This window comes from Lepisosteus platostomus, unplaced genomic scaffold (assembly GCF_059453375.1).
Source record: "Lepisosteus platostomus isolate fLepPlt1 unplaced genomic scaffold, fLepPlt1.hap1 Scaffold_59_H1, whole genome shotgun sequence".
NCBI lineage: Eukaryota > Metazoa > Chordata > Actinopteri > Semionotiformes > Lepisosteidae > Lepisosteus > Lepisosteus platostomus.
The window spans coordinates 59,010-81,615 of NW_028291675.1; the positions used below are offsets into that span (position 1 = coordinate 59,010).

The following is a 22,606-nucleotide window of genomic DNA, read 5'->3' on the forward strand; positions in this document are numbered from 1 at the left end:
ATAGCAAACATAGTTTACATAAAAGACATTTTTCCAAGAAAGTTTAGCCTTTGTCACTAATGAAACCACTAAATAAAGACATATATAGAAAAATCTTAAGATTTTTAAAATACATGACTTTGCTAAAATTTATTTGAAAATAAAAACAATTACAACCGCCAGGGGAGAGAGAGAACAGGGGAGGGATGTTGGTTTTGCATAAGGGGCGGGGCTATGGAAAGTAGGTATGTTTGGGAATGTGTAGTTACATGTTCTGGCTGTTTGTGAATTATCGTTGTTGAGTATGGAGTGTTGAGGTATTGATTTTGTGTAATGCTTTATGTTGAAAATTGAGGTGGATTTTGTTTATGATAAACAGGATAAACTGGGATGGGAGGAAGGTTTGGTTTTGCATAAGGGGCGGGATTATGATAATTGGAGGACTTGCGAGTGTAAAATGGTTTGATTATTTGATTTTGTATTGTGGTTGTTATCTATGTTTTTGGTTGGTATTATGTTTATATGGTTGTTTTTGTTGGTTGGTTGTTATTATGGTTATTAATAATACGATCTATAGTTGAAATCTGAGCCTAAATAAAAAGAAAAAGCAAGTGATTAGGTTTATGAGCAATCTAATTACTTATTCGTTTAAAAAGCTATATAAAATAAAGTTTATTATTAATTTGCTGGACAGAGCGGTGAACATTATTATGCATAAGACAAAGATAACGATCCTGATCAGTTTAGAAATCTGTGTACGCTGTAAGGTTTTTATTTCTTAAACTTTTAAAATACACGTTTAGAATTGAAAGAAATCCTCTTCCTGGTATAGCAAACCAGCACGTCTTTTTTCTCCAATCAGAGGGGTGTCAGATGGTGTCAGCCAATCACCATTCTGCGTTGGGTAGCAACGGGTGACTGTTCTCAGGCGGAAGATGTAAACAGCTTAATGTTCGTGTTAAATATTTTTTTTTAATTAAAATTCATTCTATACAGCAATCGCATATTTGGGTACCGTTTCATAAAACTTTCATGCTTAAAATGTTTAGGGAGAAATGGAAGACTGGTGTGTATTTTTTCTTTAAACTACCAAGACCAGCCATACACAGTACAGTTTACATACATACAGTAATGTTTTAAATTAATATCGTTTATGACCTTCAGATGCGTTATGCTCCTCTTCTTTTTATGCTCAGCTACTAAAATTTCCCTTTAGTGGTAAAATCCATATAAATATTCAAAACTAAGCGGATTAAAATGTGCACAGTAAAGACATTAAATGATTCAATCTTTGCACTACCAACCAATGCACCACGAGTGCCCCTGTCGGTCATTTTGGCCAGCCAATCACTTGCCCTGCGGTATGCTCCGGTGCCCCGCGGTGGCTTGTGGGTAGGTTACCGTACCGCGGGTTTTTACCGCGCATTTTGAATGGCTGCATCTGTATTTCAAAGTCGTTCTCCGTTTCAAAAAAACATTTCCAAAATACAAGCCTTGCAGACAGACACGCCTCAGAGGACTTAAGGGTGGCTTCATGTCGGAATGATAATGTCTCCCCGTCCGGACATGAAAATGCCACTTTGTTACACACAAAAAAAGAATCAACAACAGAGAAATGCCCACAAGCATTTGAAAAGCCGCACCACGTCGCACTTGAAATAGCTCTTACATTAGTGGTAGACGCAGGAATCGCCTTTTTATTTACGCTCTTACCAACGCGATGGAAAGCAAAACAAAGCAAAGCAGAGCAAAACAAAACGAACAAACGAAAACCCTCACGTCCCGCACTTGCGTATAACGCCGTTACGTGCCCAAGCGGTATTGTAAGTCATCCTAGCACTGCACGCCGGGGTGTACGGTATATGGGAACGAGCACACGCCACGAATCGTCTCGAATCACTCCCTACAGCTGTAAGGCGCCTTGAAGCGTGCACCGCCAACATTCTTCTTTGCGCATCTGTGAAAGGTAAACTCTTGAGCAAACTCTAAACCAGCTCTAAGGAAACTAATCCGATTAGACGTTACTTTGACTCATCCTTTAAGGTACCTTTGTTAATTGGAGAAATCAATGATTTCGAATGAATTCTGTATGCGTTAAAAGACAGCTATACACAGAAAACATGCAGGACACTGCTCATGATGTTTCCCGAGCCGAAACACAGAGCGTTTTTCCAAGCCATCTGACAAAGCCCGCCCACTGAAAACTGCACCAGATCGTGTAAAGACGTTCAACTTTGTAACTACTGCACGCACAGGAAGCAGAATAAATTCCTCTTTTCAAACTGTCAAAGGTTTGCTTTGCGAACGCTGCAGGACATCGCACAATCTCTTTTGAACGGGGACAAACGATTTCTTATGAGGCGCACTAAGTACAGACGTTTAAAAAGCTCCACTCATGCCGACCATGCAGCATGAAGAAGCGCAACCTAACGTTTGCATTCCTAGCACTGTTGCAACCTAGCACTGTTGCATTCCGCCTATCAGTAGCTAAGAGAATATAATTTAAGGCTCTTGTTAATGCTGTTTCAGAAACCAGACTGAAATTTCTCAAGTATATTATTTGAATCCAGATACGATTGACGTTGGGCAACAACTATTCTCTCAAAACTTTTAGATTGAAATGGGACCTTTGAGACAGGCCTGTAGTTGTTAAGAACTTGTGGATCCAAATTTGACTTCTTAAGGAGCGGTCTAACAACCGCTACCTTAAATTGATCAGGTACAACGCCTGACGTAAGCGATGCATTCATCATACTAATTATAGGTCCTGCCAGTCCTTCGAGGGAATCTTTGACTAGCTGAGTGGGGATGGGATCTAGCGAACAGGTGGTTGACTTTGTCTTACGTCTGTGTCCATGAGTCCACCATAAGAAGAAATCTGAACAGGAGTGGTGATCATGCGAGGTCACCATGGAGGAAACCACTGCTCTCCCCCCCAAAAAAACCACCACTGCCCCTCTCAAGTTTGCTAAAGACCACATGGATGTTCCACAGCAACTCCTGGAACAATGTTCTGTGGACAGACGTGACAAAAGTTGAACTTGTTGGTAAATGTGCACAGCTTATGTTTGGAGATAACAAAACACTGCATACCAACTCCAAAACCTCATCCCACCTGGGAAGCATAGCGGAGGCTGTACGGCTTGAAATCATCGAGGGACCGATGAATTCCAAGATGTATCAGGAAATTCTACAGCAGAATGTCAGGGTGTCTGCCTGTGATCTAAAACTCGAAAGACGCTGGGTCATGCAGCATGACAAAAACAAAGGAGTACATCAACAACAGAGTGGCTGAAACAGAAGAAATTCCGTATTTTGGGATGGCCAAGTAAGAGTCCTGACCCCAATCCCATTGAAGTGCTGTGGCGTGATCTGAAGCAGGCCGTTCAGCGCAAGACATCCCAAAAATATACATGAACTGAAACAGTTTTTCATAGAGGAATAGGCCAAAATACCTCCTAACCGCTGCTCAGGTCTGACCAGCCGCTACAGAAAGTGGGGGTTGAGGTTTTTGTCATAAAGGAGGTTCCACTAGCTCCTTAATATAAGGGTTCACGTACTTTTTCCATCAATGACCTTGATTGTTTAAACCATTTGGTCAATAAAGAAACAGCAATGTCAAATGTTGGGCGTGTGTTGTTTGTTAAATCAGACTCTCTTTATTAATTATTATGACTTAGATAAAGATAAGATCACATGTTAGGAGCCATTCATGCAGAAATCCACATCATTCCGAAGGGCTGTTTACAAAAGTTTTTCTCCCAACTGTATGTGAGAGAAAAGCAGAGACGCTCACTGAGTAAGGTCGGGTTGTAGCTTTGCAAATCACAAGGACATTTCTACGCTCAAAATGGGACAGGAGCACCCCAAATGGGACTCAAACCCACAATCCCTGTTTTAGGAGGCCAGTGTCTTAGCCATTAGGCCACTGGGGCACACTGGGTAGGGTCAATCACGCTGATGAGAGCCAGTTTTTTTTTCCTTTGCTTTTTCAAAGGGATCCCCAAAATTAGGGAAGTTAGGCAGCAGAAGGTTTACTGTGACCTGAGAAGGACCGGCATCCAATCACGGTGGTACACACACACACGCTCTCACTCATCTGAGCTACACGGCTACCAAGATGATCTCAGGTGCGCCGAGCTGGTACGGAACATATTGAACTGATCGACGACGAATTGTCTCTCAGACAGGCTTTTCACCTCTGAGCTCCCTGACTGACAGTGATCAGCTAGGTAGTGAAACAGTCAGCTGCTTCTAAGCCTTAAACAGCTGCATCTCGGCGCTTCCACGGAGAGATGATTTGAAAGCCGAACATCGCCCATTGGGAACACCTTTCTATCACTAGTTTAAGAGACTCTTAAGGTCTTGCAGAGGTGCCTGTCTAATAGCATGTGCTTTGCAAGCTATAGGTGTTTAGGCTGAGGCAGAATGCCTGTTAACAAAATGTTTTTCTAAAGGGGCCTCGCACTCTTTTCCAAGCAATGGTCACCATCCCCACCGAGTGTCACAATGTAGTCATGTCCTAGGACATCACCTGTTAGTCTCCATTTGTCTGCCACCAACACTTTAGGTTACAGAGTCACAACCGCACCCCGGAGACCAGAGGAGCCATTGGCGTTCTGGCGGCGCAGATTGGGCTGAAGATGGGACGCTTGAATCTCGCTGTTGGAGGCCGTCTGAAACTGACCCAAGCCTTTCCCTTGAATTAAATGTAAATAAGAAATGAACCCCAGAAGCACATGGAATCAATCACGTGTTTCCTTTGAGCCGTTTCAGAGACTGCTCCAGAGTTTACCTTGCACAGATGCGCAAAGATTAATGATGGGGGTGCACGCTTCCAGGCGTCTTACAACTGTAGGGACTGTTTAGAGACAATTCGTAGATTGTTCTCATTTCCCTCTATTCCCCGTGTTGCAGTGGTAGGATGACGTAAATTCCTGCTTCGACACGTAACGGCATTATAATCAAGTGCAGGAGCTGAGGGCTTTAGTTTTGTTTCGTTTTCCATGGCGTTCGTAAGCGCGCAAATCAAAGGCAATTCCTGCGTCTAACACGAATGTAAATGCTTTTGAAAGTGCAGTGTGGTGCAGCTTGTAAAATCCTTTTCCACATTTGTGGTTTGTTGATGTTTTTTCTGTCTGCCAAAGTTGCATTTTGACATCCGGACTGGGGGACTTTATCATTTGAACGTGAAGCCAGCCTTAAACCCTCTGAGGCGTGTCTGTCTGCCGGCACGAATCTTGTGAAAGGTATTTTTTTTAACGGAGAGCAACTTTAAAAAGGTTTCCGCAGCCAAATCGCAGTCCGTGTTTGATTATAGGAGGAATGCGGCGGCGGCGAGCTCGCATTTGTCGTGCTCGAGTGGTTAAGGCGATGGGCTCGAAATGCATTGGGGAGTCCCCGCGCAGGTTCGAAACCTGCCGACTCCGGCGTCTGCCGCACGTCGCCTTGTGCCTGCGCGGCAGAGGCGAAGTACCGCTTTTCCTTTCCTGGTACTATAACAACGCGAAATCGCTTGGACCCGCTGCCATGGAAATCAATTCTTCAGATAACCACACATTTTGCGTTCGCACCTCTGGTGCTCTACTTATGCCTTTGAAAACCTAATGAATAAAGCTGAAAGAACCGACACGATATGTAGGTGCTGGTAAAGCACGCAGTAAAAAACTGTTAACAGCAAGGGTTTCAGTGGGTTAACTGAGGAGAAGGCGTGATCGCTAATTGTTGACTTTTTATTTGGTGTTAGAAACACTCTTACTGTGCATGACGTGCAACAAATGTAGCCACAGAAATTGCATCACGCTTTCATGTATGCTATTGCAGACACCAACGTTGCCTAGATAGAAAACCGAAATAGCCGTGGGTTTGCTTGCTGGTCTGAAGGATCTCTCTTCGAATCTCTATCATTTGTCATTGGAAGTAAAAGGCGCTGCAATCTCATACGTTCAGAATCAAACCCGCAGCTGTTGTTCGACTTTATTTCTTGACTAATTACAACTGAGTGTCGCATGAGCAGTTACGTAAACTTGTCTGGTATATTTGAACACAAATGCCGTTCTTCAATTAAAACTAACAGTACATTGTCAGGGACATTCAGTTCTATACAAACAAGAGACAGACAAGAGAATATTTCTACCTTTCATGTGGACTACGTGTTGACTTACTGATCGGAATAATTGAAAAGTTCGGGTTCATAGCCGATGCAGTGCGTGCTAATTAGAACAACAGCAACGCTGAGCTCTCAGCACCGTACTGAGCCCAGGTGTTTTTCTAAAGCTGTCAGGTGCAGTTCATTTACATGAAGGAAATCTCTTACTGGGTACGATTACAATACAGTAAGTAGCACAGGCTACTTAGGGAGTAGCCTGATGCGTTTAAAAACGACCCGAGCCAGGCAGAAGTCGAACTTACAATCTCCTGATCCATAGTCAAACGTGTTATCCATTGCACCACTGACCCTGGTGCAACACTGCAGGACTGCAACCCGGTGAGCTCAGCACTGCAACTAGTAAAATACCCCCGGTCCATTCTTTTCCAAAAGTGAGAAACACCTGTTTTCTACATTTTGTCTGTTTTAAAACCATATCTCTTTAAACCAAACCAAGAGTTTGTCTTTTGCTCTGATATTCTGATTCATTTCGATTTCAAAGAAAAAAAAACTACCTTCCAAAGCATCATAAAATTGTCCCTTCTTCCAGACTCTACTTCTCTCTTGTAGTAGTACAGCAGACCTTTCCAGGTGAGCAGATCACAGAGTCCGAAATGAGCTTCCTCCATCAAGCAAAGTACCTGAACATGACTCTGTCATCATAAAAGCGCCCCTGTAATAAAGAAATTCAATCTGAAATCAAGAGGGCAGTTGCCTACTGAACAAGAAGTCATCAATTTTAACCTAGCAACACATTAAAGGCTGCATCTATACAAGTACGATTCTAGAAATGCTCACCAGATTACGTTTTAAGAAGGAACTGCGCTTCAGGTTCTGCCGAGATCTTAACTCGGATGGCAGGATTCAGAGTCCGGAGTGCGGACTGATTGCGCACGGAGGGTCCATATACTGTGGATCCCTCAGTGATCTTCCGCGTGTTCAAACAGCCAGCGTGTGACTCCCCTGTCCCCGTGACCTCATTGTTCTGCTCTCTCCTCTGTGCAGCCGAGCCCGATTCACGGTAAAGTGAAAAAAAATATGCCCTCAACGTGAGATTTACTCTGGAGCGAGGATAGATGTTACCTTTTTATCATTGAACAGGATGTATGTGATGTGGCGACTAGGTTCAATTTTGTATCCTCTTTAAAAGATTAAGGACTGGGGTGAGCGTGATTTACCACCCTTTCAGCTAAGAACCCGACGTGCGCACCGTTTAAGCTGCATAGACTCGGTCGTTTAACTCTTCTCCATTAGCAGGGTTAAGGTTAAAGAAAAAAAACATTGCTGACTTCTTTTTTTTTTGCCAGCTGCTAGCGCTGATTAGCAAGGTTTGTATTTCATGTTTTGCAAGTTGCATCCATTTTAAGAAAAACAAGTTGTGTTAAAGACAGGAAATGAATACTTGCATTTAATTAAGTCTAGCCGTAGGCAGTTATCCACTGGGATTCAGACCCAGGGCTTCCTGCTTACTAGACAGGCTCTTTAACCAACTAAGCCACAGCACCCCGGGAGTGCTGTCCTTTTGCAGCCACTTGGACACACCACTCAGACACATCTGCATTCGGTGTGTGCTCCGCCTGCTCGCTGAGCAAGTTGCCACCTTTACATACAATAGCAACATCGACACCAAGAGAAAGGATGACAAATGGCTTTTATCTGGAACTTTTCATGTCCAAGGAGCTCAATGTGCTTTCTGTGTACAACAGGGCCACTGAACTCCACGCTGGCCACTGAACCACAGCAGTGGCTTGCTGGCTTGACATCTCCCAAGGAAAATGTTGAAATCGCATGTGAGACAGGAAAATGACCCCCGAGTACGAGGGAAAAAAAAGAAAAAGATCATCTGGAGCACGCCAACCCAGTTGGGACAGCCCAGTTTTGTTGATGAGGTGGCCGAGTGGTTAAGGCAATGGATTGCTAATCCATTGTGCTTTGTACGCATGGGTTCAAATCCCAGCCTCGTCTGTTTCCATTCTGTTTTTGATCCCTATTGCTCAATGCACAGTGAAAGCATTGCATACATGTGTCTGACAATGAGAAATGGGCCCCTGAGACAGTCATTTGCCTGTTTCACAAATGATCGTATTTTACTAGAGATTCTGTTTGGGATTCAGATGTGCATTCGGACAGCAATCCCTTTCAAGAAATGATACGTTCTGGATGAGGTCAAAGGTGCATCATTTGGACACTTTGTGGGCTTGAAATACAAAGAAAATCATGTTCTATGGTACAAGATAAATACAAAACTTAAGCTTTTATTATAATTAGATTTGTTTATAAAGCATAAGCAATCATTTATTACATTAATATATGTAAAAATAACATTTTAGCATCATACGTTTAGTATATTTAGTCCCTAATGCTGAAAGAAATGATCATAGAACATGACTTCTAACCTTACCTGCGGTGTTTTTGATCCCTATTGCTCAATGCACAGTGAAAGCATTGCATACATGTGTCTGACAATGAGAAATGGGCCCCTGAGACAGTCATTTGCCTGTTTCACAAATGATCGTATTTTACTAGAGATTCTGTTTGGGATTCAGATGTGCATTCGGACAGCAATCCCTTTCAAGAAATGATACGTTCTGGATGAGGTCAAAGGTGCTGGAACACTGTATTTAGGATGTGTTTGCAGTTATTCTGTGTTTCTAGCTTCAACCCAGTGATATATATATATATGCTCACTGATTTTTTGGTACATGCCCAGGGCAATAATCATTATGAGGATTTATTTCCATATGTGCTAGAGGTAGTGTTGTGAAATTCTTCAACACACTGGATCGCAGGTTTAAACCTGCACTCTTACTCCTTAAATACCAACAAATGCAGATATGTAGCAATCATATTGTAGCTGACACTCATTTGCCTGTTTCACAAATGATCATATTTTACTAGAGATTCTGTTTGGGATACGGATGTGCATTCTGACAACAATCTCTTTCAAAAAATGATTTTACCTTATCGCAGCTTTGCCCCTCTTGCCTCTTTGGAAAATATCTCCATCTTGTGGTCGTTGTTGGTAATGTCTAGACAATATCTCCATCTTGTGGTCGTTGTTGGTAATGTCTAGACAATATCTCCATCATGTGGTCGTTGTTGGTAATGTCTTCTTAAGCCCTTTTTTTATTTCAATTCTTTATTAGTTGATTCTAGAATCTCTACAATAGAGCTGAAAATATCAGTTTTGTAGCAGACAATATGACATTAGTTATAGTCCAATTAAGACTTTATTACCCTGTTTGTAACACAACAAATTAAAATTGATTAAAACTAAGTTTGGAACACCAGGGAACATAAAAAATGATTTTTAGGAAAACCATGACGTTCTCTGTGTCCGATGCCTGCAAGGGGAGAAAGCTAGAATCCTTTGCTTTTTCAAAATTTGAAAATAAACATCATATAACAACAGCTTTCATTCCTAGGAGTGAAAAATAACCATTTTTGAAGACATATTAGTTTCTAAAACACTACAATAAAGTTAAAAACATCTGTTTTATATTACTTTTAGTATTTTTAGTGAAATTAGTCATTTATTGCACTATTTTTAATATAATCTCTAATTAAAAGTGAATAGAATTAAGTTTGGAGCAACAAGGAACACAAAAAAAAAAGATTTTAAGGAAAAAAATGATGTCTTCTGTGCCAGGTGCCTGAAAGGGGAGAAAGCTAGAATCCTACCCAGGCTCCTGGAGCTCTGTCCTGGCTAAAGGAGGGTGAATCCATCCCATTCAAAGCTCCATGAAAAAATGATTTTATTAAATTTGAAAAAAAAAACTTTATAGAACAACATCTCTTGGTCCACAGAGTGCAAAAATCCAACTTTGAAGAAAATCCATTGACTGATCCCCGAATCCTGAAGTTTCTTCGCATGATATCGGGCTTGCAACCACTTTCTGGAAAATGATGAAAAATGCCAAAAATGAAAAAAAAGTTATCAATTCTAGAGCCTAAGAGGAAAATAAGACAAATGTATATCTCCAAATAATTTTATGTGCTTCAGAAGAGCCCAGGAAAGTTTTTTGCATACATGAAACCACGCCCGTTTGCACGTAAGCAGACATGGTTGCACACACGACTGCATGAAAGCACGCGTGCATGTGAAATCATCCTGTTAAGCATTTGAAAAGCCGCACCACGGCGCACTTGAAATAGCTCTTACATTAGTGGTCGACACAGGAATCGCCTTTTTATTTACGCTCTTACCAACGCGATGGAAACTAAAACAAAGCAAAGCAGAGCAAAACAAAACGAACAAACGCAAAACCCTCACGTCCCGCACTTGCATATAACGCCGTTACGTGCCCAAGCGGTATTGTACGTCATCCTAGCACTGCACCCCGGGGCCTACGGTATATGGGAATGAGTACACGCCACAAGTCGTGCTTTTGTCGTGGTCGAGTGGTTAAGGCGATGGGCTCGAAATGCGTTGGGGCTTCCCCGCGCAGGTTCGAAACCTGTCGACTCCGGCGTCTCCCGCACGTCGCCTTGTGCCTGCACGGCAGAGGCGAAGTGCCGCTTCTCCTTTCCTGGTACTATAACAACGCGAAATCGCTTGGACCCGCTGCCATGGAAAGCAAGTCTTCAGATAACCACACGCCACGAATCGTCTGAAATCACTCCCTACAGCTGTAAGGCGCCTTGAAGCGTGCACCCCCAACATTCTTCTTTGCGCATCTGTGAAAGGTAAACTCTTGAGCAAACTCTGAACCAGCTCTAAGGAAACTAATCCGATTAGACGTTACTTTGACTCATCCTTTAACAGTTTTCAGTCTCTGTCTTTAAACACCTTGGTCAGTCACATTCAAGCCACAAGTACTCTTCTCAGATGTTGCACAAACAAATCCTAATGTCTTGAAAGCATTGCAGCATGTTTGTGTCCCACTTCCCGTGGCTGCAGGACGACTGACACGAACGGACAAACTCAATCTGTGGCGTTTAGCGTGACATAGTCTTGCAGGCATCGTGCTGTCTTACTGCAATACTATACCACTTGAGGACACAGTCCATCTGGCCATGAAACTCATTTGAACGTCTAGCTACAGCAACTAACAATAACATGATTTATTCAGGATGTGTGGAATCAGCACGTCCCGGAGACAGCTTCTGAAATCGTGAGCATTCTCTGGTGGTGTCCTGGAGGGATCCCCCGGGCATGTGTTGGTGGTATAGTGGTGAGCATAGCTACCTTCCAAGCAGTTGACCCGGGTTCGATTCCCGGCCAACGCAGTGGCAAGTGTATTCAAATGCTGTCACAAGCCTTGGATTGTGACTAGCAAAGCAAAGCCTTTTGAAAGAGCTAAAGCACTGCAAAACGGAATTGAAGGAGAATCTTACAGGGGATTCTGAGCGGTGTCTAAATAAATAAATTCACAGCGTCCGCGGATGGCATTTTGCAGCTGGAAGTAGATGTCGACGCTTTTTGCACACAGCACCAAAAAAGCGTCTTTTTTGAAGGTACAGGCATTGAGCATTGGTGGTTCATTGTTAGAACTCTCGCCTGCCACGCAGGAGGCTTGGTTTCGATTCTTGGCCAATGCAGTGGCTTTTGCAGCGAACGGCTCCATCACTTGCATCCCAACTTTTGCAACTCGCAACTGAAAACCCACTGAAGCTAAGCAGGTGTGAGCCAGGTCAGTACCTGGATGAGGGTGAGCTACAGGGAAAAACAAAGCTTCCAGCTGGAAGTGGTGTTAATGGGGCCAGCGGGGAGGCGCTCACCCTGAGGTCTGTGCGGGTCCCAATCTCCCAATATAGTGACGGAGAAGCTGTGTTGTAAAAGGGCGCTGTCTTTTGGATGAGATGTAAAACCGAGGTCATAGTGCTCTGTGGTCATTAAAAATGACCACCAAAACCTTTGACAAAGGCTCTTGGTAATTGATGGTCTTCAATAATGTTTCTCCTTCAGGTACATTTAAAATCAGCTGAATAATGCTGTGAAACCATGAAACTGCATGAGAAAGCCCGTACACTGAATTACACGGCTTTCTATTCAAAGGAGGACAAAAGAAATTCCCTGAGTTCGATTTTTTGCAGCACAGAGAGGGGCACTCTCATGAGGCCGGTTAGCTCAGTTGGTTAGAGCGTGGTGCTAATAACGCCAAGGTTGAGGGTTCGAGCCCCGTACGGGCCATGTCCTCTTCTCCTCTCTTACCAAAGCTGTTAGGTTCCTTTCCGTGGTGAGATGGGTTGTCCTGCAACGCTGCCACACAGTGCCGACAGACAAGAGTGTTGCGGGAGAAGAGAAAAGTGTTTGAAGATTTAAGAGTGTCTTAGGTGGAGCCAAAATCAAGTGTCACAAATGCAAGTGGGAAGATTTCCAATGTTTAATATGGTCAAAATAAGCGGAAGTTACCAGCTGGTCCGGCACAGTCTGCCATGCTTTTGTCATATACTGTAAAGTGGTGTCGAACTGGAGCCTCACCATTTGCATATGTGAGGCTCCAGTTATACATCGATTGTCACATTAAATGACAAAAATGAAGAGAGGTAAAGCAGCTGGAGAGGTTTTCTTACAACTTTTGAGCTGACACAGTTTTGGAAAATGTTTCCTTCACGCTGCACTGTACAATATAGGCAGCCAAGAGTCTCCAAAACAAAACAGAATTGACAGATAGGAGAAAATTCCCACTCGTCCTGAAGTTCCCAAAATCCAGCACTGAGCGTAAACAAAGTGTCTTAGTAGTGTGGGAATGTTAAACCTAACCCTAGCTGGAGTTTGAGCAATCCAGCACTGAGAGTAAAAAGATGAGTCAAAGTAACGTCTAATCAGATTAGTTTCCTTAGAGCTGGTTCAGAGTTTGCTCAAGAGTTTACCTTTCACAGATGCGCAAAGAAGAATGTTGGGGGTGCAGGCTTCAAGGCGCCTTACAGCTGTAGGGAGTGATTCGAGACAATTCGTGGCGTGTGCTCGTTCCCATATACCTTACGCCCCGGGGTGCAGTGCTAGGATGACGTACAATACCGCTTGGGCACGTAACGGCGTTATATGCAAGTGCGGGACGTGAAGGTTTTCGTTTGTTTGTTTTGTTTTGCTCTGCTTTGCTTTGTTTTGCTTTCCATCGCGTTGGTAAGAGCGTAAATAAAAAGGCGATTCCTGCGTCTACCACTAATGTAAGAGCTATTTCAAGTGCGGCGTGGTGCGGCTTTTCAAATGCTCAACAGGATGACTTCGCATGCATGCGTGCTTTCATGCAGTCGTTTGTGCAACCATGTCTGCTTACGTGCAAACGGGCGTGGTTTCATGTATGCATGTATGGGCTCTTCTGAAGCACATAAAATTATTTGGAGATATACATTTGTCTTGTTTTCCTCTTAGGCTCTAGAATTGATAACTTCTTTTTCATTTTTGGCATTTTTCATCGTTTTCCAGAAAGTGGTTGCAAGCCCGATATCATGCGAAGAAACTTCAGGATTCGGGGATCAGTCAATGGATTTTCTTCAAAGTTGGATTGTTGCTCTCTGTGGACCAAGAGATGTTGTTCTATAATGTTTTTTTTTCAAATTTAAAAATATCATTTTTTCATGGAGCTTTGAAGGGGATGGATTCACCCTCCTTTAGCCAGGACAGAGCTCCAGGAGCCTGGGTAGGATTCTAGCTTTCTCCCCTTGCAGGCACCTGGCACAGAAGACATCATTTTTTTCCTTAAAATCTTTTTTTTTGTGTTCCTTGTTGTTCCAAACTTAATTTTAATCACTTTTAATTAGAGATTTTATTAAAAATAGTGCAAAAAATGACAAATTTCACACAAAATAATGTAATATAAAACGGATGTTTTTAACTTTATTGTAGTGTTTTAGAAACTAATATGTCTTCAAAAATGGTTGTTTTTCACTCCTAGGAATGAAAGCTGTTGTTAAATGATGTTTATTTTCAAATTTTGAAAAAATCAAAGGATTCTAGCTTTCTCCCCTTGCAGGCATCGGACACAGAGAACCTCATGGTTTTCCTAAAAATCATTTGTTATGTTCCCTGGTGTTCCAAACTTAGTTTTAATCAATTTTAATTTGTTATTATGTTAAAAACAGGGTAATAAGTTTCTTATTGGACTATAAATAATGTCATATTGTCTGCTATAAAACTGATGTTTTCAACTCCATTGTAGAGATTCTAGAATCAACTAATAGAGAATTAAAATAAAAAAGGGCATAAGAAGACATTACCAACAACGACCACAAGATGGAGATGTTGTCTAGACATTACCAACAACGACCACAAGATGGAGATATTGTCCAAAGAGCCAAGAAGGGCAAAGCCGCGATAAGGAGATTGCGGTCAGAATGCACATCCGGATCCCAAACAGAATCTCTAGTAAAATATGATCATTTGTGAAACAGGCAAATGAGTGTCTGCTACAATATGATTGCTACATATCTGCATTTGTTGGTTTTTAAGGAGTAAGAGTGCAGGCGGTTTAAACCTGCGATCCAGTGTGTTGAAGTATTTCACAACACTACCCCTAGCACATCTGGAAATAATTCCTCATAATGATTATTGCCCTGGGCATGTACCAAAAAATCAGTGAGCATATACATATATCGCTGTGTTGAAGCTAGAGACACAGAATAAGTGCAAACACATCCTAAATACAGTGTTCCTGCACCTTGACCTCATCCAGAATGTATCGTTTTTTGAAAGCGATTGCTGTCAGAATGCACAACTGAATCCCAAACAGAATCTCTAGTCAAATATGATCATTTGTGAAACAGGCAAATGAGTCTCTCAGGTGCCCATTGCTCATTTTCAGACACATTTATGCAATACTTTCACCATGCGTTGAGCAATAGGGATTAAAGATACCAGAGGTAAGGTTTAAAAGTGATTCTGAGGTGCAACACATCAGCGAAACAGCTAGGCATCTGAAATGCGGGGTTTGAGAGCCCTTCAGGGAACACCGTACCCTAAAGGTACCAGAAGTCCACTAGTATAAGCATTAAGTCACTGTCAGCCCTGTTGCAATGTGATTGCTACATATCTTCATTTCTTTGGTTTTTAAGGAGTAAGAGTGCAGGGGGTCTAAATCTGCGATCCAGTGTGTTGAAGTATTTCACAACACTACCTGTAGCCCGTCTGGAAATAAATCCTCATTCTGATTATTGACCTGGGCATGTACCAATAAATCACTGAGCATATATATATATCACTGTGTTGAAGCTAGAGACCTGTATGTAATATGATGCTAAAATGTCATTTTCACATATATTAATGTATTAAATGATTGCTTATGCTTTATAAACAAATCTAATTAAAATAAAATCTTAAGTTTTGTATTTATCTTGTACCATAGAACATGATTTTCTTTGTATTTCAAGCCCACAAAGTGTCCAAATGACACACTACATGATAAAAGGAAGATTATCACATGCATATCTGTATAATCTTCCTCATGAATATGCATTGCTTTCATTACCTTTTAATTTTTAAAATGAACTCAAGTTGTGTATAATGTAATAATTTAAGTAGAATAGATTCAAATAATATAATGATCCAGTGTGTTGCACTACTTCACTGCTTCACTGCTCTATGCCGTCTGGAAATAAATCCTCAGACTGCTTACTGCCCTGGGCTTGTACCAATAAATTACAGGAGCACATCTATATATCACTGCGTTGAAGCAGGAGACACACAATCACTGCAAACACATCCTAAATACAGTGTTCCAGCACCTTTGACCTCATCCAGAACGTATCATTTCTTGAAAGGGTTTGCTGTCCGAATGCACATCTGAATCCCAAACAGAATCTCTAGTAAAATACGATCATTTGTGAAACAGGCAAATGACTGTCTCAGGGGCCCATTCCTCATTCGCGCCTCTTTGCTTGCGCCGGAACACACCGACTGGAGGCGGACAACATAGTCGGCAGGATTCGAACCTGTGCAGGGAGACCCCAATGGATTTCTAGTCCATCGCCTTAACCACTCGGCCACGACTACAGCAAGCCCTGTCCCCACTGCGTTCTTGCTACAATCTTACCTGGATCGCGAGGCGCCGGCGGAAGCCTATTTCAAAGTTGTTCTCCGTTTCAAAAAACATTTCCAAAATACAAGCCTTGCAGACAGACACGCCTCAGAGGACTTAAGGGTGGCTTCATGTCGGAATGATAAAGTCTCCCCGTCCGGACATGAAAATGCCACTTTGTTACACACAAAATAAGAATCAACAACAGAGAAATGCCCACAACAGCTATACACAGAAAACATGCAGGACACTGCTCATGATGTTTCCCTAGCCGAAACAGTGCGTTTTTCCAAGCCATTTGACAGAGCCCGCCCACTGAAAACTGCAGCAGATCGTGTAAAGACGTTCAACTTTGTAACTACTGCACGCACAGGAAGCAGAATAAATTCGTCTTTTCAAACTGTCAAAGGTTTGCTTTGCGAATGCTGCAGGACATCGCACAATCTCTTTTGAACGGGGACAAACCATTTCTTATGGGGCGCATTAAGTACAGACGTTTAAAAAGCTCCACTCATGCCGACGATGCAGCATGAAGAAGCGCAACCTAACGTTTGACAGACAAAAGCCGGGCGCCGCTACGAACAATATGAAATCAAACTGACAGCACACGGCGTTTCGCGCTGACTCAAAAGTGATCTCGACAGACGCTGTTCTCTGCATAACGCTGAAAGAGCTAAAGAGCGTTTCTGTTGAGACGTAACAAGCTCGTTTCTTTCTACCATGATGTTACCATGACAAAATCTGTCTTTAAACACCTTCCTCATTCTCTGACGAGACTGTCAAAAATTGCTTTCGCCGATTGCATTGCAAACCAGCGGAAGCGGGGTATTGGGAAAAGTTTTCAACTAGCAATAATCGCGCCTCGGCTAAACCTCACAGGCTACGATACTGCCACTGCGCAAAGCTGACGGTTGCCAGGCAACCGTGGGGATCCTATGGAGATCGTTATCAATCGTCTCATGGCATGTCGTTGCTGAAATGCTTCATATTTCTGTTTTCTCTCTTTGACCAGCCCAGCTGCGCCCCACCTGAAGGCAGGGAAGCACAAAAATTGCATGGAATTCATGCTCCTCTCCACGGAAATCTTTAGTAAAAGGCGAAAGATTTGTAGAGTGTGTGGCTGCACAGCTTCAGGAGCCCAGGCCGCCTTCAAAGCCTCTGACCTGCCGGTCGTGGTTGGCAATGCACCTGGCCTTACAAATGAGCCAGTGGGGCCCGTTCAGCTCCGGGCTCATCGCCTGCGGCTCTCGGCTTGCGGGCGTGCCCAATCCGTGCGATAACTCGGAAAACACCCGGCCACAGTGTGCAGGAAACGACGCACTCTGGGAAGCCGCTATGCAAAGCTAGGTCCCAAGATCCCCTGCGGCCGGACACTTCCCGCCCCCCAAAGAAAAGAGCGCCAATCAGACGGCCGGAGACCGAGGACTCGCAGAGCAGACGGCCACAATCGCCATAATAAGAGCCTAACCCTAACCCTAACCCTCGGAAATCTGTGGCGTTTAGCGTGACATAGTCTTGCAGGCATCGTGCTGTCTAACTGCAATACTATACCGCTGGAGGAAACAGTCCATCTGGCCATGAAACTCATTTGAACGTCTAGCTACAGCAACTAACTATATCATGATTTATTCAGGATGTGCGGAATTAGCACGTCCCGGAGACAGCTTCCGAAATCGTGAGCATTCTCTGGTGGTAGGGGCGTTCAAGATGGCGCTCAGGGGTGGGAGGTAAAGTTTAGTGGTTGAGGAGTTTTTTTTGAGTTTTTCATGACCTGAATGTTAATTTTTGCTTTTTTTGACTACTGAAAAATAAGGACTTAACAGTAGTTGTTTAAACTTCAGTTATAACTGAAAGAAAAAAAAACGATTTTTTTTAGATTTAAGAATTTCGATATGAGTAACACTGAGAAAAGAAAAGAGAGTGCTGGGTCTTCGAAGGAGAAATCTAAGATACCTCAATCGTATATGTTTAGCACTACAAGAAAATTGATGGCAACTAAAGGGAAAAGTGAAGCAGCTGGAGGGGACGTGGAAAGAGTGCTGGAGATGCGCTCGTACGCGAGCGCTCGCAGCCCAAGTGAGACTCAGAGGAAGAGCCGGAGTCCCTGCCCAGCACACCTGTGAAAACCCCGGCAGCCAAGAGAGGAAGGGGCGACCTGACGCTGGAGGAGCTCCAGACCAACATCTTCAACATGATGGCACAGAGCATGGGTGAGCTGAAGGAAATGATTCGATCTAATACAGTCGCAATCGAAAGTCATAAAAAGTCCATGGACTGTGTGTTTAAAGAGGTTGAAGACTTAAAGAGTGAAGTAAAAGTTCTTAAACAAGTAAATACCGAACAAGAAAAGCATATTAAAGAACTTGAATTGAAAGTGAACGATGTAGATAGAAACCGTCGATGATGGAATTTAAAATTATTTGGAGTTAAAGAGGAACGTGATAAGGACCTTGTTGCAACAGTGAAGGGTATCTGTAAAAGGACCCTGCCGGACCAGGAGGACGTAATATCGGCCATTGACTTTGTTCACAGGCTCGGGAGAGCGAACATGTCTGAGCGAACTGAGTAAGTGCGCCCCAGATCGATTATAATACAGTTCACCAAGAGGACGGCGAGGGACATGCTGTGGCGAGCGGCGAGGGGGAATGAGTATTTGAATGGGAACAAACTGAGGTTTGCAGAGGACCTGTCTGCCGCAGACAGGAGCACCAGGAACCAGCTGTGGCCCCAGGTTGAAGCTGCCAGAAGAGAGGGGAGGAGAGCCTACTTTGTGGGAGCGAGGGCCTTTGTGGACGGGAAGGAGATTTGCTCCCAGTGACTGCTCAGTTAATGATTATGTTTGGTTTTATTTGTTATACCAGTATATACTAGTGTTTCTTTAGTGTTAGTTTGGAATGGTGTAGTTAAGTGTTAAGGACTGTTATAGTTCTGGTTCTTTGAAAAACTCAATAGTTTAGACAGTCTTAGAGTTAGTTATTTGCTTTTGTGTATGTCTTTCTCATGAATGCCAGAGGTACTCGAAATGTTGTTAAAAGAAAAACTGTGTGCTGAGTTTTATTTTTTACAGGAAACGCATGCATGTTGAAACTAAAGTTTATAAATAATTGAGAAATATTAAAGCAAGGAAAATATGATGCGTGTAAAATATACAATTTGATCACATAATTACTTAAATACCTCTGGTAGTTAAATGCTTTTTTCTGCTGTGTTTTTTTTCTCTTGTACATGACTCTGATCCTCTTGTTGTATTTGTATTTGTAAATTCTGTTTAATAAAAAATTTTTTAAAAAAAGCATTCTCTGGTGGTGTCCTGCAGGCTTCCTGCGGGCGTGCATTGGTGGTATAGTGGTGAGCATAGCTGCCTTCCAAGCAGTTGACCCAGGTTCGATTCCTGGCCAATACAGTGGTGAATGTTTTCAAATGCTGTCATGAGCCTTGGATTGTGACTAGCAAAGCGAAGCCTTTTGAAAGAGCTAAAGCACTGCAAAACGGAATTGAGGGAGAATCTTACAGGGGATTCTGAGCGGTGTCTGCCTACACGCAGTCTGATACGGGTGCTGAAAGCTTGAGCTACTCTCAATGTCATGCTGCCTTTTCCCGGAGTAAATCTGTTACATTGAAAGAATGCTTCTCGCAGGTTCAAAAAGGGACCCTTTGTTAATTGTAGAAATCAATGATTTCGAATGAATTCTGTATGCGTTAAAAGACAGCTATACACAGAAAACATGCAGGACACTTCTCATGATGTTTACCGAGCCGAAACACAGTGCGTTTTTTCAAGCCATTTGACAAAGCCCGCCCACTGAAAACTGCAGCAGATCGTGTAAAGACGTTCAACTTTGTAACTACTGCACGCACAGTAAGCAGAATAAATTCCTCTTTTCAAACTGTCAAAGGTTTGCTTTGCGAACGCCGCAGGACATCGCACAATCTCTTTTGAACAGGGACAAACGATTTCTTATGGGGCGCAGTAAGTACTGTTACTGTCACTGCACGATACCGACGTTGGCCTACTATACCATGTTCAGCCACCGCTAGAAAATGTACGGCTCTAGCACCAGAGCAAACAACAGGAGGGCCGACGTCGAACAGGCACACGTGTCAGACATGGAGAGCGATGAGAATGGGATTCGAACCCATGCGTGCAGAGCACAATGGCTTAGCAGTCCATCACCTCAACCACTCAGCCACCTTGTCGGCGAAACTGGGCTGTCCGGACATGGGTTGGCGCGCTCCAGATGATCTTTTTCTTTTTTTTCCCCTCGTACTCGAGGGTCATTTTCCTGTTCCACATGCGATTTCAACATTTTCCTTGGGAGATGTCAAGCCAGCAAGCCACTGCTGTGGTTCAGTGGCCAGTGTGGAGTTCAGTGGCCCTGTTGTACACAGAAAGCACATTGAGCTCCTTGGACGTGAAAAGTTCCAGATAAAAGCCATTTGTCATCCTTTCTCTTGGTGTCGATGTTGCTATTGTATGTAAAGGTGGCAACTTGCTCAGCGAGCAGGCGGAGCACACACCGAATGCAGATGTGTCTGAGTGGTGTGTCCAAGTGGCTGCAAAAGGACAACCCTCCCGGGGCGCCGTGGCTTAGTTGGTTAAAGCGCTTGTCTCTTAAACAGGAGATCCTGAGTCCGAATCCCAGTGGTGCCTTCTTTGTTCTGTCTTCTCGAACAGAACTGGTCCTTACAGACAACCGCCTACGGCTAGACTTAATTAAATGCAAGTATTCATTTCCTGTCTTTAACGCGACTTGTTTTTCTTAAAATGGATGGAACTTGCAAAACATGAAATACAAACATTGCTAATCAGCGCTAGCGGCTGGCAAAAAAAAAGAAGTCAGCAATGATTTTTTTCTTTAACCTTAACCCTGCTAATGGAGAAGAGTTAAACGACCGAGTCTATGCAGCTTAAACGGTGCTCATGTCGGGTTCTTAGCTGAAAGGGTGGTAAATCACGCTCACCCCAGTCCTTAATCTTTTAAAGAGGATACAAAATTGAACCTAGTCGCCACATCACATACATCCTGTTCAACGATAAAAAGGTGACATCTATCCTCGATCCAGAGTAAATCCCACGTTGAGGGCATCTTTTTTTTTCACTTTACCGTGAATCGGGCTCGGCTGCACAGAGGAGAGAGCAGAGCAATGAGGTCACGGGGACAGGGGAGTCACACGCTGGCGGTTTAAACACGCGGAAGAAAACTGAGGGATCCACAGTATGTGGACCCTCCGTGCGCCATCAGTCCACACTCCGGACTCTGAATCCTGCCATCCGAGTTAAGATCTCGGCGGAACCTGAGGCGCAGTTCCTTCTTAAAACGTAATCTGGTGAGCATTTCTAGAATCGTACTTGTATAGATGCAGCCTTTAATGTGTTGCTAGGTTAAAATTGATGACTTCTTGAACTTCAGTAGGCAACTGCCCTCTTGATTTCGGATTTAATTTCTTTATTACAGGGGCGCTTTTATGAAGACAGAGTCATGTTCAGGTACTTTGCTTGATGGAGGAAGCATATTTCGGACTCTGTGATCTGCTCACCTGGAAAGGTCTGCTGTACTACTACAAGAGAGAAGTAGAGTCTGGAAGAATGGACAATTTTATGATGCTTTGGAAGATTATGTTTTTTTTTTCTTTGAAATCGAAATGAATCAGAATATCAGTGCAAAAGACAAACTCTTGGTTTGGTTTAAAGAGATATGGTTTTAAAACAGACAAGATGTAGAAAACAGGTGTTTCTCACTTTTGGAAAAGAATGGACCGGGGGTAATATTTTACTAGTTGCAGTGCTGATCTCACTGGGTTACAGTCCTGCAGTGTCACATGAGGGCCAGTGGCGCAATGGATAACGCGTCTGACTACGGATCAGGAGATTGCAGGTTCGACTCCTGCCTGGCTCAGGTCGTTTTTAAACGCATCGGGCTACTCCCTAAGTAGTCTGTGCTACTTACTGCATTGCAATCGTACCCAGTAAGAGATTTCCTTCATGTAAATGAACTGCACCTGACAGCTTTAGAAAAACACCTGGGCTCAGTACGGTGCTGAGAGCTCAGCGTTGCTGTTCTAATTAGCACGCACTGCATCGGCTATGAGCCCGAACCTTTCAATTATTCCGATCAGTAAGTCAACACGTAGTCCACATGAACGGTAGAAATATTCTCTTGTCTGTCTCTTGTTTGTATAGAACTGAATGTCCCTGACAATGTACTGTTAGTTTTAATTGAAGAACGGCATTTGTGTTCAAATATACCAGACAAGTTTACGTAACTGCTCATGCGACACTCAGTTGTAATTAGTCAAGAAATAAAGTCGAACAACAGCTGCGGGTTTGATTCTGAACGTATGAGATTGCAGCGCCTTTTACTTTCATTGACAAATGATAGAGATTCGAAGAGAGATCCTTCAGACCAGCAAGCAAACCCACGGCTATTTCGGTTTTCTATCTAGGCAACGTTGGTGTCTGCAATAGCATACATGAAAGCGTGATGCAATTTCTGTGGCTACATTTGTTGCACGTCATGCA

At 43.2% G+C, this 22,606-nt stretch overlaps 5 non-coding genes and 1 pseudogene across 5 annotated transcripts; 4 read left to right on the plus strand and 2 right to left on the minus strand.

Moving 5' to 3' along the window:
* The first annotated feature begins 11,284 nt into the window (after positions 1–11,284).
* trnag-ucc (transfer RNA glycine (anticodon UCC)) lies at positions 11,285–11,356 on the plus strand. Its single transcript has one exon. It is a non-coding gene; the product is annotated as a tRNA-Gly (tRNA).
* A 5,494-nt stretch (positions 11,357–16,850) lies between these two features.
* LOC148632733 (U4 spliceosomal RNA) lies at positions 16,851–16,992 on the minus strand. Its single transcript, XR_015934172.1, has one exon. It is a non-coding gene; the product is annotated as a U4 spliceosomal RNA (small nuclear RNA).
* A 115-nt stretch (positions 16,993–17,107) lies between these two features.
* Positions 17,108–17,213, minus strand: LOC148632734 (U5 spliceosomal RNA; annotated as a pseudogene).
* A 2,204-nt stretch (positions 17,214–19,417) lies between these two features.
* Positions 19,418–19,489, plus strand: trnag-ucc (transfer RNA glycine (anticodon UCC)). Its single transcript has one exon. It is a non-coding gene; the product is annotated as a tRNA-Gly (tRNA).
* A 1,174-nt stretch (positions 19,490–20,663) lies between these two features.
* trnak-cuu (transfer RNA lysine (anticodon CUU)) lies at positions 20,664–20,737 on the plus strand. Its single transcript has one exon. It is a non-coding gene; the product is annotated as a tRNA-Lys (tRNA).
* Positions 20,738–21,910: 1,173 nt separating this feature from the next.
* On the plus strand, positions 21,911–21,983 carry trnar-acg (transfer RNA arginine (anticodon ACG)). The gene has a single exon. It is a non-coding gene; the product is annotated as a tRNA-Arg (tRNA).
* The last annotated feature ends 623 nt before the right edge of the window (positions 21,984–22,606 follow it).